The sequence below is a fragment of the Saimiri boliviensis genome, chromosome 15 (assembly GCF_048565385.1).
Source record: "Saimiri boliviensis isolate mSaiBol1 chromosome 15, mSaiBol1.pri, whole genome shotgun sequence".
Classification (NCBI taxonomy): domain Eukaryota; kingdom Metazoa; phylum Chordata; class Mammalia; order Primates; family Cebidae; genus Saimiri; species Saimiri boliviensis.
The window spans coordinates 56809934-56822985 of NC_133463.1; positions in this window are offsets into that span (position 1 = coordinate 56809934).

Below are 13052 nucleotides of genomic sequence, written 5' to 3' on the forward strand. Positions count from 1 at the left end.
CAAATAGAGACAATTTGATTTCCTCCTTTCCAATTTGAATACCCTTTATTTCTTTTTCTTGCCTGATTGCTCTGGCTAGAACTTCCAGTACTATATTGAATAGGAGTGGTGAGAGAGGGCATCCTTGTCTAGTGCCAGATTTCAAAGGGAATGCTTCCAGTTTTTGCCCATTCAGTATGAAATTGGCTGTTGGTTTGTCGTAAATAGCTTTTATTATTTTGAGATACGTTCCATCAATACCTAGTTTATTGAGGGTTTTTAGCATAAAGGGTTGTTGAATTTTGTCAAAGGCCTTCTCTGCATCAATTGAGATAATCATGTGGTTTTTGTCTTTGGTTCTGTTTATGTGGTGAATTACATTTATGGACTTGCGTATGTTGAACCAGCCTTGCATCCCCGGGATGAATCCTACTTGATTATGGTGGATGAGCTTTTTGATATGCTGTTGCAATCGGTTTGCTAGTATTTTATTGAAGATTTTTGCATCTATGTTCATCATGGATATTGGCCTGAAATTTTCTTTTCTTGAGTCTCTGCTGGGTTTTGGTATCAGGATGATGCTGGTCTCATAAAATGATTTGGGAAGGATTCCCTCTTTTTGGATTGTCTGGAATAGTTTCAGAAGGAATGGTATCAGCTCCTCTTTGTATGTCTGGAAGAATTCGGCTGTGAACCCATCTGGACCTGGGCTTTTTTTGGGTGGTAGGCTCTTAATTGCTGCCTCGACTTCAGACCTTGTTATTGGTCTATTCACGGTTTCGGCTTCTTCCGGGTTTAGGCTTGGGAGGATGCAGGTGTCCAGGAATTTATCCATTTCTTCCAGGTTTACTAGTTTATGTGAATAGAGTTGTTTGTAATAATCTCTGATGATGGTTTGGATTTCTGTGGAATCTGTGGTGATATCCCCTTCATCGTTTTTTATTGCATCAATTTGGTTATTCTATCTTTTCTTTTTAATTAATCTGGCTAGTGGTCTGTCTATTTTGTTGATCTTTTCGAAAAACCAGCTCCTGGATTTATTGATTTTTTGAAGAGTTTTTTGTGTCTTTATTTCCTTCAGTTCTGCTCTGATCTTAGTTATTTCCTGTCTTCTGTGAGGTTTTGAGATTTTTTGATCTTGCTCCTCTAGCTCTTTCAATTTTGATGATAGGGTGTCAATTTTAGATCTCTCCTTTCTTCTCATGTGGGCACTCATTGCTATATATTTTCCTCTAGAGACTGCTTTAAATGTGTCCTAGAGATTCTGGTATGTTGTGTCTTCGTTCTCATTGGTTTTGAAGAACATTTTTATTTCTGCCTTCATTTCATTGTTTATCCAGTCAACATTCAAGAGCAAGTTGTTTAGTTTCCATGAAGCTGTGCGGTTCTGAGTTTGTTTCTGCATTCTGAGTTCTAACTCGATTGCACTGTGGTCTGAGAGACTGTTTGTTATGATTTCAGTTCTTTTGCATTGGCTGAGGAGTGATTTATTGCCAATTATGTAGATTTTAGAGTAGGTGTGATGTGGTGCTGAGAAGAATGTATATTCTGTGGATTTGGGGTGGAGAGTTCTGTAAATATCTATTAGGTTTGCTTGTTCCAGATCTGAGTTCAGGTCCTAGATATCCTTGTTGATTTTCTGTATGGTTGATCTGTCTAATATTGACAATGGGGTGTTAAAGTCTCCGACTATTATTGTGTGGGAGTCTAAGTCTCTTTGTAAGTCTTTAAGAACTTGCCTTATGTATCTGGGTGCTCCTGTATTGGATGCGTCTACATTTAGGATCGTTAGCTCTTCTTGTTGCAGTGATCCTTTTACCATTATGTAATGTTCTTCTTTGTCTCTTTTGATCTTTGTTGCTTTAAAGTCTATTTTATCAGAGATGAGAATTGCAACTCCTGCTTTTTTTTTTGCTCTCCATTTGCTTCGTAGATCTTCCTCCATCCCTTTATTTTGAGCCTTTGTGTATCCTTGCATTTAAGATGGGTTTCCTGGATACAGCACACTGATGGGTTTTGGCTTTTTATCCAATTTGCCAGTCTGTGTCTTTTGATTGGGGCATTTAATCCATTTAAATTTAGGGATAGTATTGTTATGAGTGAATTTGATGCTGTCATTTTGATGCTACCTGGCTGTTTTGTTGGTTAGTTGAGGCAGATTCTTGATCGTGTTGATGCTCTTTTACCATTTGGTGTGTTTTTGGAGTGGCTGGTACTGGTTGTTCCTTTATATGTGTAGAGCCTCTTTCAGGAGTTCTTGTAGGTTTGGTGGTGATGAAATCTCTGAGTGCTTGCTTGTTCACAAAGGATTTTATTTTTCCTTCACTTATGAAGCTTAGTTTGGCTGGATAGGAGATTCTGGGTTGAAAGTTCTTTTCTTTAAGGATGTTGAATATTGACCCCCAATCTCTTCTGGCTTGTAGGGTTTCTGCTGAGAGATCTGCTGTGAGTCTAATGGGCTTCCGTTTGTGGGTAACCCGACCTCTCTCTCTGGCTGCCCTTAGCATTTTCTCTTTCATTTCAACCCTGGTGAATCTGACGATTATGTGCCTTGGGGTTGCTCTTCTTGAGGAATATCTTTGTGGTGTTCTCTGTATTTCCTGTATTTGAATATTGGTCTGCCTTGCTAGCTTGGGGAAGTTTTCCTGGATAATATCCTGAAGAGTATTTTCCAACTTGGATTCATTCTCTTCATCACATTCAGGTACACCTATCAGACGTAGATTAGGTCTTTTCACATAGTCCCACATTTCTTGAAGGTTATGTTCATTCCTTTTTGTGCTTTTTTCTCTGTTCTTGCCTTCTCTTTTTATTTCACGAAGTTCTCGTGTTGTGTTTTTCAGCTCCATCAATTCACTTATATTCCTCTCTATGCTATCCATTCTCATTAGCATTTCGTCCAATCTTTTTTCAAGGTTCCTGGTTTCTTTGCGTTGGGTTAGAACATGTTCTTTTAGCTCACTGTAGTTTCTTGCTACCCACCTTCTGAAGTCTGATTCTGTCATTTCATCACCCTCCTTCTCCATCTGGTCTGGTTCCCTTGCTGGTGAGGAGTTGTGATCCCTTTTAGGAGGACAGGTGTTCTGGTTTCGGGAGTTTTCATCCTTTTTGCGCTGGTTTCTTCCCATTTTTTTGGGTTTATCCACCTGTTGTCTTTGTAGTTACTGTCTTTCAGATTGGGTCTCTGAGTGAGCTTCTAGTTCGTGGATGCTGAAGTTACTTCTTTTTTTTTTTTTTTTTTTTTTTTTTTTTTTTTTTTTTTTTTTTAAGCTTTCCTTCTAACAGTCTGGCCCCTCTGCTGTAGGACTGCTGAGGTCTTCTCTGGGCCCTGCTTGCCTGGGGATCACCTGCAGCAGCTGCAGAACAGTAAGGGTTACTGCCAGTTTCCTCTTCTGCTATCTTTGTCCCAGAAGGATGCTTGCCTACTGTCAGTCCGTTCTCTCCTTTATGAGGTGAGTCTTTGGATCTATGGGGGTCAGGGAGCTACTTGAGGAGATAGTCTATCTTTTATTGGGGCTTAAGTTCTGAGCTGTGAGCTCCGTTGTTCGTTCAGAGCTGCTGGGCAGGTACGTTTAGGTCTGTTGCAGCTGAACTCATAAAGCACTTTTTGTTCCCAGGTGTTCTGTCCCGGGGAGTTGGGGCTTTATGAGTGTCCATTGCACTACTGCCTTTTTTGATTTTTCTTTCAGGTCTGACCCACCCAGCTAGCAGCATGCCTAGCCACTGTCTACCCGCAGAGGCTTTGCTGAGCTGCTGTGGGCTCCACCCAGCTGCCCTGTGCCCTTCCCTGCAGTACTGTTTATATGGGCGTAGTTAGAACTGTCTCGGCAATGGTGGCCCCGCCTCTGTTATGACAGACTCTCTCTTTTGTGGCAGGTTGCCTTGGCAACGGCGGTTTGCCTTGGCAATGGCGGCCTGCCTCCCTAGTGGTGGAGAGTCTCAGTAATGGCAGACGCCCCTACCCCACCGAGCCAACCATCCCGGGTTCAGCTGTGCTTGGTTTGAAGGGCTCAACCCAGTGGGTTTCCAATTACTGTTTTTGTTTTCATTGTTTTGGGGGGTGGGGGGCTGGGACCAACCAAGCCTGATCACCTGGCTCCCTGACTCAGAGTCTTTTCTTTTATGTTGAACGACCCCGCGTTCCAGTCGCTTGTTGAAAAGGCGCTGGGATCTCCCGTGCTGCGACTCACTGAGTCATCTCAAACAGCGGTGCTGGCTCCTGGCGGATTTTTTGCCTAGGAATCTCCTGGCCTGACTCACTATTTCAGATGAATGGGCAACTCTGCCATCTCAGGGCTCCGATCGCCAGCTAAGAGGGCTCCCAGACCAGTGGCTTTTGTATGGAGAACCGCCACAACAGGGTGTGGTCACAGCAGCCATTTGGGCCGAATTAGCCCCGCGGGAGCCAAAACAGCCACTGGCGACCCCTCTGCCTGGGTATCTCCTGGTCTGTGGGCAATAAAAATTCGTCTGGAAATGCGGCGTCCACTCACCCTCTGCACTTTCACTGGGAGCTGAAGTCCAGAGCTGTTCTTAGGTGGCCATCTTCCCAGCATTCGTTGATTTCTTAGAATATTTTAAAATACATGTTTTATTGAATTAGTAAAGCAATACTTTACATAGTGGTCCATCCTGAACTCTACAGGGAACCTGGCCTGCTGCTTTTGAAGTATTAAGAACTGCAGCAAACAGCCTTTTTATTGGAAATCTACATGAGTTCTGTTGCTGATAAAATAAACCTTTCCTTTTTAATTTTGAGTCAAGGATACATGTGCAGGTATGTTACAAGGGTACATTGCATGATGCTGAGGTTTGGGCTTCTATAGATCCCATTACCCAGATAGTCAGCATAGTACCTAGTAGAAGTTTTTCAGCCCTTCCCCCATCTTTAGCATTCCTATTATCTATTGTTCCCATCTATATGTTTGTGTGTACCCAAGGTTTATCTCTTTCTTATACGTGACAATATAAGTGGTACTTGGTTTTCTGTTCCTGCATTAATTTGCTTAGGATAATAGCCTCCAGATACATTTATGTTGCTGCAAAAGACACAATTTCATTCTTTTTTATGGTTGTGTAGTGTTTCATGATACATATGTGCCACATTTTCTTATCCAGTACACTGTTGATGCACAGCTAGGTTTATTCTATGTCTTTGTTACTGTGAGTAGTGCTGTGACAAACATATGAGTGTATGTGTCTTTTTGGTAGAATGATTTCTTTCCTTGGCATATATGCCCAGCTAAGGGCATATATGCCCAGCTAATGGGATTGCTGCATAGAATGGAAGATCTATTTTTAGTTCTTTGAGAATCTCCAAACTGCTTTCTATAGTGGCTGAATTAATTTAAATTTTGACCAACAGAATATAAGCATTCTATTTTCTCTGTCGCCTCACTAGTATCTGTTGTTTTTTGACTTTTTAATAATGACCATTCTGACTGGTGTGAAACGGTATCTCCTTGTAGTTTTGATTTGCATTTCTCTGATGATTAGTGATGTTGAGCCTATTTTTCATGTTTGTTGTCCTTTTGTATGTCTTTTTTTGAGAAGCATCTGCTCATGTCCTTTGTCCAATTTTTAATGGGGTTATGTGTTTTTTTTCTTGTTGATATAAGTTCCTTATAGATTCTGGATATTAGTTCTTTTTTGGATGCATAATTTGTGAATAGTTTCTCCTATTCTTTAGGCTGTCTACTCTGTTGGTAGATTCCTTTGCTGTGCAGAAGCTCTTTAGTTTAATTAGGTCCTAATTGTCCGTTTTTATTTTCATTGCAATTGCTTTTGAGGACTCAGTCATATATTCTTTACCTAGGCCAATGTCTAGAGGGGTATTTTTTAGGTTTTCTTCTAGGATTTTTATGGTTTGAGGTCTTACATTTAAGTCTTTAATCCAACTTGAGTCATTTTTGTATACTGTAATAGGTAGGGGTCCAGTTTCCTCCTCTTACAAACAGCCAGTTTTCACAGCACCATTTATTGAACAGAAAGTCATTTTCCAATTGCTTATTTTTGTTGAGTTTGTTGAAGATCAGTTGATTGTAGGTATGTGACTTCACTTCTGTGTTCTCTATTCTATTCCATTGGTCTGTGTCTCTTTTTGTACTAGTACCATGCTGTTTTGGTCACTGTAGCCTTGTAGTATAGTTTGACATCAGGTGTTATGATGCCTCTAGCTTTATTCTTTTTGCATAGAATTACTTTGGCTATTTGGGCTCTTTTTTGGTTTCATATGAATTTTAGAATAGTTTTTTTCTGTGAAAAATGACTGGTGATTTGATACAAATAGCATTGAATCTGTAGATTGTTTTGGGCAATATGGTTAATTTGGACAGTACTGATTATTCCAATCCATGAACATGAATTGTTTTTCTATTTGTGTCAACTATGGATTCTTTCAGGAGTGTTTTGTAGTTCTCCTTGTAGAGATCTCCTGCCACCCTGGTAGCTGAGTTTTATTTTATTTTTTTGTATGGCTATTATAAAAATTGTGTTCTTGATTTGGCTGTCAGCTTGAACATCACTGGTATATAGAAGTGCTAGTAACTTTTTTATGTTGATTTTGTAGCCTAAAGCTTTACTGAAGTTATTTATTAGATCCAGGAGCCTTTTGGCAGAGTGTTTAGGGTTTACTAGATACAAAGTGATACTGTCAGCAAAAAGAGATAATTTGACCCCTCTTTTTGTATTTGGATGCCTTTTATTTGTTTCTCTTACCTGATTGCTCTGGCTAGGGCTTCCATTACTATGTGGAATAGGAGTGGTCAGAGCATACATCTATGAAAGCTAACATTTTTTAAATGATGTACATGAGACAACTTTTTAAAACATGGAAATTTTTTTCATCCCTGTAAGCCAAAACAAAAAAGGTTTTGTAATTTTTTTTCCTTGAAAACTAATTGATGTTAATTTTAAAAAATCATTGTCTGCATCTTTTCAAAACATTTGTCAATTTGCTAATGTACGTTAGGAAGCAGTTTGGCAATTATTACCAGGAAACTATGGGTATATTCCAATTCTCCCAAGAGTAAATTTAAAGATAATAGATAAATTAATAGTACAGTATTCTGTCTCTAATGTTTTTTCCTAATAGTTTTAGAGTTTGAGCAAATCACATCTTGGTTCACAAAGATTCTGTATTCATTTTCTATTGCTGCCATTATTAATTACAACAAACTTAGTGGCTTAAACAACACACATGCATTATTTCATATCTCTATAGGGAGTAAATTAGACCTGATATGGTTTGTCTCTGTGTTCCCACTCAAAACCTCATCTTGACTTGTGATAAAACCAACGTGCAAGGACAGGATCAGGTGGAGATAAATGAATCATAGTGGGGGTGGGGGTTTCCCCATCCTTTTCTCAAGAGAGTAAGTCCTCATGAAATCTGATGGTTTTATAAGGAGTTTCCCCCTTTGCTTGGCTCTCATTCTCTCTCCTGTCATCATGTGAAGACGGACATGTTTACTTCCTCTTTCACCATGATCCTAAGTTTCCTGAGGTCTCCCCACCTATGTGAAACTGTGATTCAATTAAATCTCCTTTCTTCATAAATTACCCAATTTTGGGTATGTCTTTATTAGCAGTGTGAGAACAGACTAATACAAATTCATTTACTTGAAGTTATTGGACTAAGGTACCATTGTTTGCTGGCTATCAGCTGGTGGTCATTCTCAGCTTCTAGAGGGCCTGTATTTCTTAGCTTGTGGGCCCTTTCGTCTTCAAATACAGCAATGCAGGTTGTCATCCTTCTCCTGGATTCTCGCTCCTGCTTTTTTAATGTGTCATCACATCTCTCTGACCATTACTAGGAAAGGTTCTCTATTTTAAAGAGCTGATGTGTTTGGATTAGGCCCACTGTAATAATCCAGCAAAACCTCCCCATCTCAAAATTCATGACTTCAGTCATATCCACAGAACGTCTTTTGCCCCATAAAGTAACACTCACATATTCTGGGAATTAGAATATAAACATTTTGGGGTCAATTATTCTGTCTGCCATAGGTCTCTTGTAAGATTCTGTGACTCTTCAAGTTTCTATCTGCAGAATAACTACTTTTGATTTCAGAGAAATAAGAAATATTGGGAATATTGTGGCTTCTGTGATGAAAATACTTTTAATTAGTTACATTTAAAAAAATTATGGAAAAATGAATTCTGCCTCTATTTATGCTAAGTATACCAAACCCAAGGCTGAATTTGTTGTTAATTCAATCAGCCAGTGCAATGAAAACAATTATACTCATGGTTGTTTACTGTCAAAGTGACTGAAGGTACATTTTCAAGACATGAAGCAGTGCCATGCAAATATAGTATTGAGGCAAAAAAATTAAATAAATAAATTCCAGATTGTCCCCTTCTTCCTTCTTCTTTTTGTCCTGAGGAAAAGGGGATGGTATTATGGGATAAAATGGTAGGATTTCAAATAAGATGCAGATTATTTAATTTGGATATGTTTCCAAGTCTCATATAAGAAATCAATTTCTCTTGAAAATAGAAAGGAAACTTTCCTTCTGGGAGCTCATAAAAAAGGTTAAGTGTTGCAGAGGAATGAGAGCAATGACACTGTAATTATTATTACATACAGGACCCTCACATTCTTTGTTATTTATTTGTTTATTTACTCAATAGTATTCATTCTGAGTTCATCATCTAAACCAGGAATTATAACAATGCCAATCATTCTACCCATGCCTTCTCTCCAGCTTGTCTTTGGTCACTCTTTCAGAGGTAAACATTAAACTGAATTTTATGTTTATATTTTCTTTGACAAAAAAATATTTACAGGCCAGGCACGGTGGCTCATGCCTGTAATCCCAGCACTTTGGGAGGCCAAAGTGGGCGGATCACTTGAGCTCAGGATTTCAAGGCCAGATTGGGCAACACAGTGAAAACCTGTCTCTACCAAAAATAAAAAAAAAATAATTAGCTGAGCGTGGTGGCAAGTGTCTGTAGTCCCAGCTGCTCAGGAGGCTGAGGTGGGAAAATTGCTTGAACCCAAGAGGTGGAGGTTGTAGTGAGCTTAGATTGCACCACTGCACTCAAGCCTGGATGACAGAGTGAGACTCCAGCTCAAAAAAAAAAAAAGTTTTTGCACATGTGTATAATTAAATGATATATTATTTTACTTGTTTTGTACTTTTTATAAAGTTTATCATCTGTTTCTATTTTTGACTTTATTTTCCACTTAATGCTTTAACTAAAATTTAGTGTCTTTCTTGCAGATATGGTTCATTCATTTCACTGACACATTGTATGTAATTCTGTTAATCGTATCCATTCTATTAATGATGGCCATTTAGATTCTTTCCAATTGATTGCTATTTTAAAATGACACATGAGGCTGGAGCTGTAGAAGACAGGAAAAGAACATCTACTAAGAGGCAGCAAGGGAGACAGCAGAATTTTGGAAAGACCTTAGTGCTGAGGAGACAATCTACCAAAATAATAGGGTTTTGGTAATCATCTGAACTCTTTAGAGTTCACAGACCACTCTAGTAGTGGGGCAGATCAGAAGTAGGCCAAGATTCATTTACTACAAAGCCTTGTTGCTGATGGATTGAGGTGATTATTATTTAATCTTGCCATTTGCCAGAGAATAGAGCAAAGCATTTGTGAAAGAAGATAGCATCATCCAGTGATTGCATAAGTTTTCATATATAATGTTCCATTATTTGATAATAATAATAGGCATGCCAAAACTCCCATACAAAGCAGAAGATAGAAATAACCTAAAATATGGCACAGATACTGGAGTTATCAGATACAGCTTTTAAAATAATAGTGATTAACATGTTCACAAAATAGGTGACAAAATGGATACTTTCTTTGAGAAAAACAAAACTTATTTTAAAACTGTAAATTCTACTACGTGGGAGGCTGAGGTAGAGGATCCCTTGAGACCAGGAATAGAAGGTTGCAGTGAGCTGTGATTGCATCATTGCACTCCAGGCTGGGCAACAGAGCAAGACCCTGCCTCTAAAAAAATTTTTTAATGTAAATTCTAGAACTGAAAAATTCACTAATTGAAATTAATTAGTCAACAGATGCATTTATTAGCCAATTGGACAAACAAATAGGATTAGTGAACTGTAATATAGCTCCACAGAAAATATGCAGACTAAAGCATAGGGCACTAACTGCCAGGCATTTTCAACTTGTCTTACATGGTACCTGAGCAATAGCCCTGAGGCAAAGACTGGAATGGTAAGTGCCAGGGTTGTAGATTGGGCTCCAAATCTGCTCAATAGTCTTTTCATTATGTGTATATAATTTTGAGCAAAATAAAGCTTTTTTCCCTGACCTATTTTTATTGTCAACACTTTTGACATCCAATTTGTGGAGTTATTCCCCATACCAATATATTCTCCAACTCTACGGGCACCAACTTGGTGTCCTACGGTTGAATTCAATTCTGACACTAACTCTCCAGTGTTAGCACTGAACCCACAGCTTAAAGGGCTCAATCCCACAAGGCTTCAGATGGCAATTGCCAGTCCCAGGTTGCCATCTTTGCTTCTGACCAGTCAGTTATAAATTGGAGTTTTCTATGACCCTCTTCTCAAGTTCCATAATTTGCTAGCATGACTTACAGAACTCAGGAAAGCACTTTACTATCACTAATTCATTATAAAGAATATCATACAGGATACCAATGAATAGCCAGATTAAAAGATACATAGAGCCAGGTATGGATGAGGTGTGTGGAACTTCTCTGCCCTCTCAGAGTGTGACCAGCACCTCAGTGTGTTCATTAACCTGGAAGCTCTCTGAGCCCCATTGTTAAGGGAGGTTTTATTACATAGGCATGATTAATTAAATCATTACCCTTTGGTGATTAACTCAATCTCTAGCCCCACTGCCTTCCCTGCAGGCCAGGAGTTAAAAGCTCTAATACTTTCATCACGTCTTAGTCTTCCTGTTGCCTAGCTGTAATCCCAAAGCTAACTATAGACCCTCAGCCACCAGTCATCTCATTAGCATACAAGAGACACTCATTTCTTTCTGCAGATTCCGCATGTTTTAGGAGCTGTGTGCCAGTGACTGGAAACAATGAGCCAATACTCAGTTTTTAATATAATACCTTACATTTCCTTTTTAATTTGATGTTGTCCTTTAATGGAAGATTCTGATACATTTATATTTATTGTGATTATTTGTGTATTTGGAGTTATTTCTACTGTTTAAAACTTGTTTTCATGTTTTTTCTTATGTTTTCTTTTTTTGTGATTGAGTTTTCATTTGTTCTTATCCTCCTTTTCTCACTTCTTATTTCTGTTTAGAATTTATACATGCAACTTCTGTTCTTTAGTCCTTAAATTTATAATTGTATTGTATACATTTAATCCAATAGAGCCTTAAAGCTAAACACTATTTTGATCTCTCTCCTATATGATAAATGTACATCAAAACATTTTAGGTTTGATCTTTCCTTCCCTACTCATGTAATGGCAGTATTTTGGGTGGGATCTTGTGATAAAACCCTGTCGGTGTTTATCTGAAAATACTTTAATTTTGTCCTTATTCTTTTGCAATAATCTAAGTTGACAGCTATTTTCTCTCATCACTTGGAAGTTGTTATTCTGTAATCTTTAGGCTGTAATATAGTTAAGAATTCTGCTGGCTGCACTCATGCCTATAATCCAAGCACTTTGGGAGGCTGAGGCAGGCATATCACTTGAGGTCAGGAGTTTGAGACTAGCCTGGCCAACATGGTGAAATCCTGTCTCTACTAAAAATACAAAATTAGCCTGGTGTGGTGGTGTAGTCCTTGCTACTTGGGAGGCTGAGGCAAGAGGATTGCTTGAACCCAGGAGGTGGAGGTTGCAGTGAGCTAAAATCATGCCACTGCACTCCAGCCTGGGCAACAGAGTGAGACTCCATCTCAGTTAAAACAAACAAAGAATTCTGCTGTCATTCTAATTGTTCTTTTTAAAAATATGAGTTGTGCTTTTTCTCTAGTTGCTTTTATGAACAACAGTTCTTTGGAAAGCATTTTGGAGGAAAGAGGCTTTACTCCAGTGAACAATTTGCAAACTGGAGAAACAGCAGTGTAAGACAAAGGTACATTCCAGAAACATGGAGGATTTGAGTTTTATAGCAAAACTTCCTACCTATATTCTCAGCCAAGTTCACTTATGCAAAAGAAGAATTGGACTTTGCTTAGTTGTGACTGGTTAATACAGTTGAGCCCTAATTGGTTGATGTAGCTCAGCCCTTGAACTAGAACAAACGAACTCTGGTTGGTTGGTGTCCAACCCTCAAGCCAGAAATCTGTCAGATGCTTCTTTCAAATGCCAGGTGTCAGAGGATTTCTGGAAGCAGTTTATCTTGACACAACAGGAACTGGTCTTCCTTGATTCTAGAAAGGGAAGTCCTGTGATAACGTTTATGATGTCTTTCTGAGAACACAAACTATATGATTGCTCCCTCACCCAGCCATGGCCACCTGTTTTAACTCTGAGCACCTCAGTTAGCCACGGGGAATGCATTTTGTCTGTAAGTAGGGGCTTACTATAACAGGTTTAAGATTTTTAAAAAAATTTTATTAGGACCTATCAAATATGGCTGTATTTTTATTTGTCCTGGATCTGTGGTTTCTTATTTTGCATGTCTACTGGGAATTTTGCAGCTATTATTGCCTTTCTTTTGTTCTCATTTTCTTTCTTTTTATATATTTGTTTGGATCTTCAACAAAATCCAAAGCCTTCTTATTCTATCCTCTATGTCATCTATATCTTTTATTTTATTTTATTTTTTAATTTTATTTTGAGACAGAGTCTTGCTCTGTTGCCTAGGCTGGAGTGCAGTGGTACATTCTTGGCTCACTACAACCTCTGCCTCCTGGCTCAAGAGATTCCTGTGCCTCAGTCTCCCAAGTAGCTGGGATGATGCCTGTAATTCATCTGCCACCACCCCTGGCTAATGTTTATGTTTTCAGTAAAGATGGGGTTTCACTATGTTGGCTAGGCTGGTCTCGAACTCCTAGCCTCAAGTGATCCACCCATCTCAGCCTCCCAAAGTGCTGGGATTACAGGCATGAGCCACTCTGCCTGGCCTCCTCTATAGAT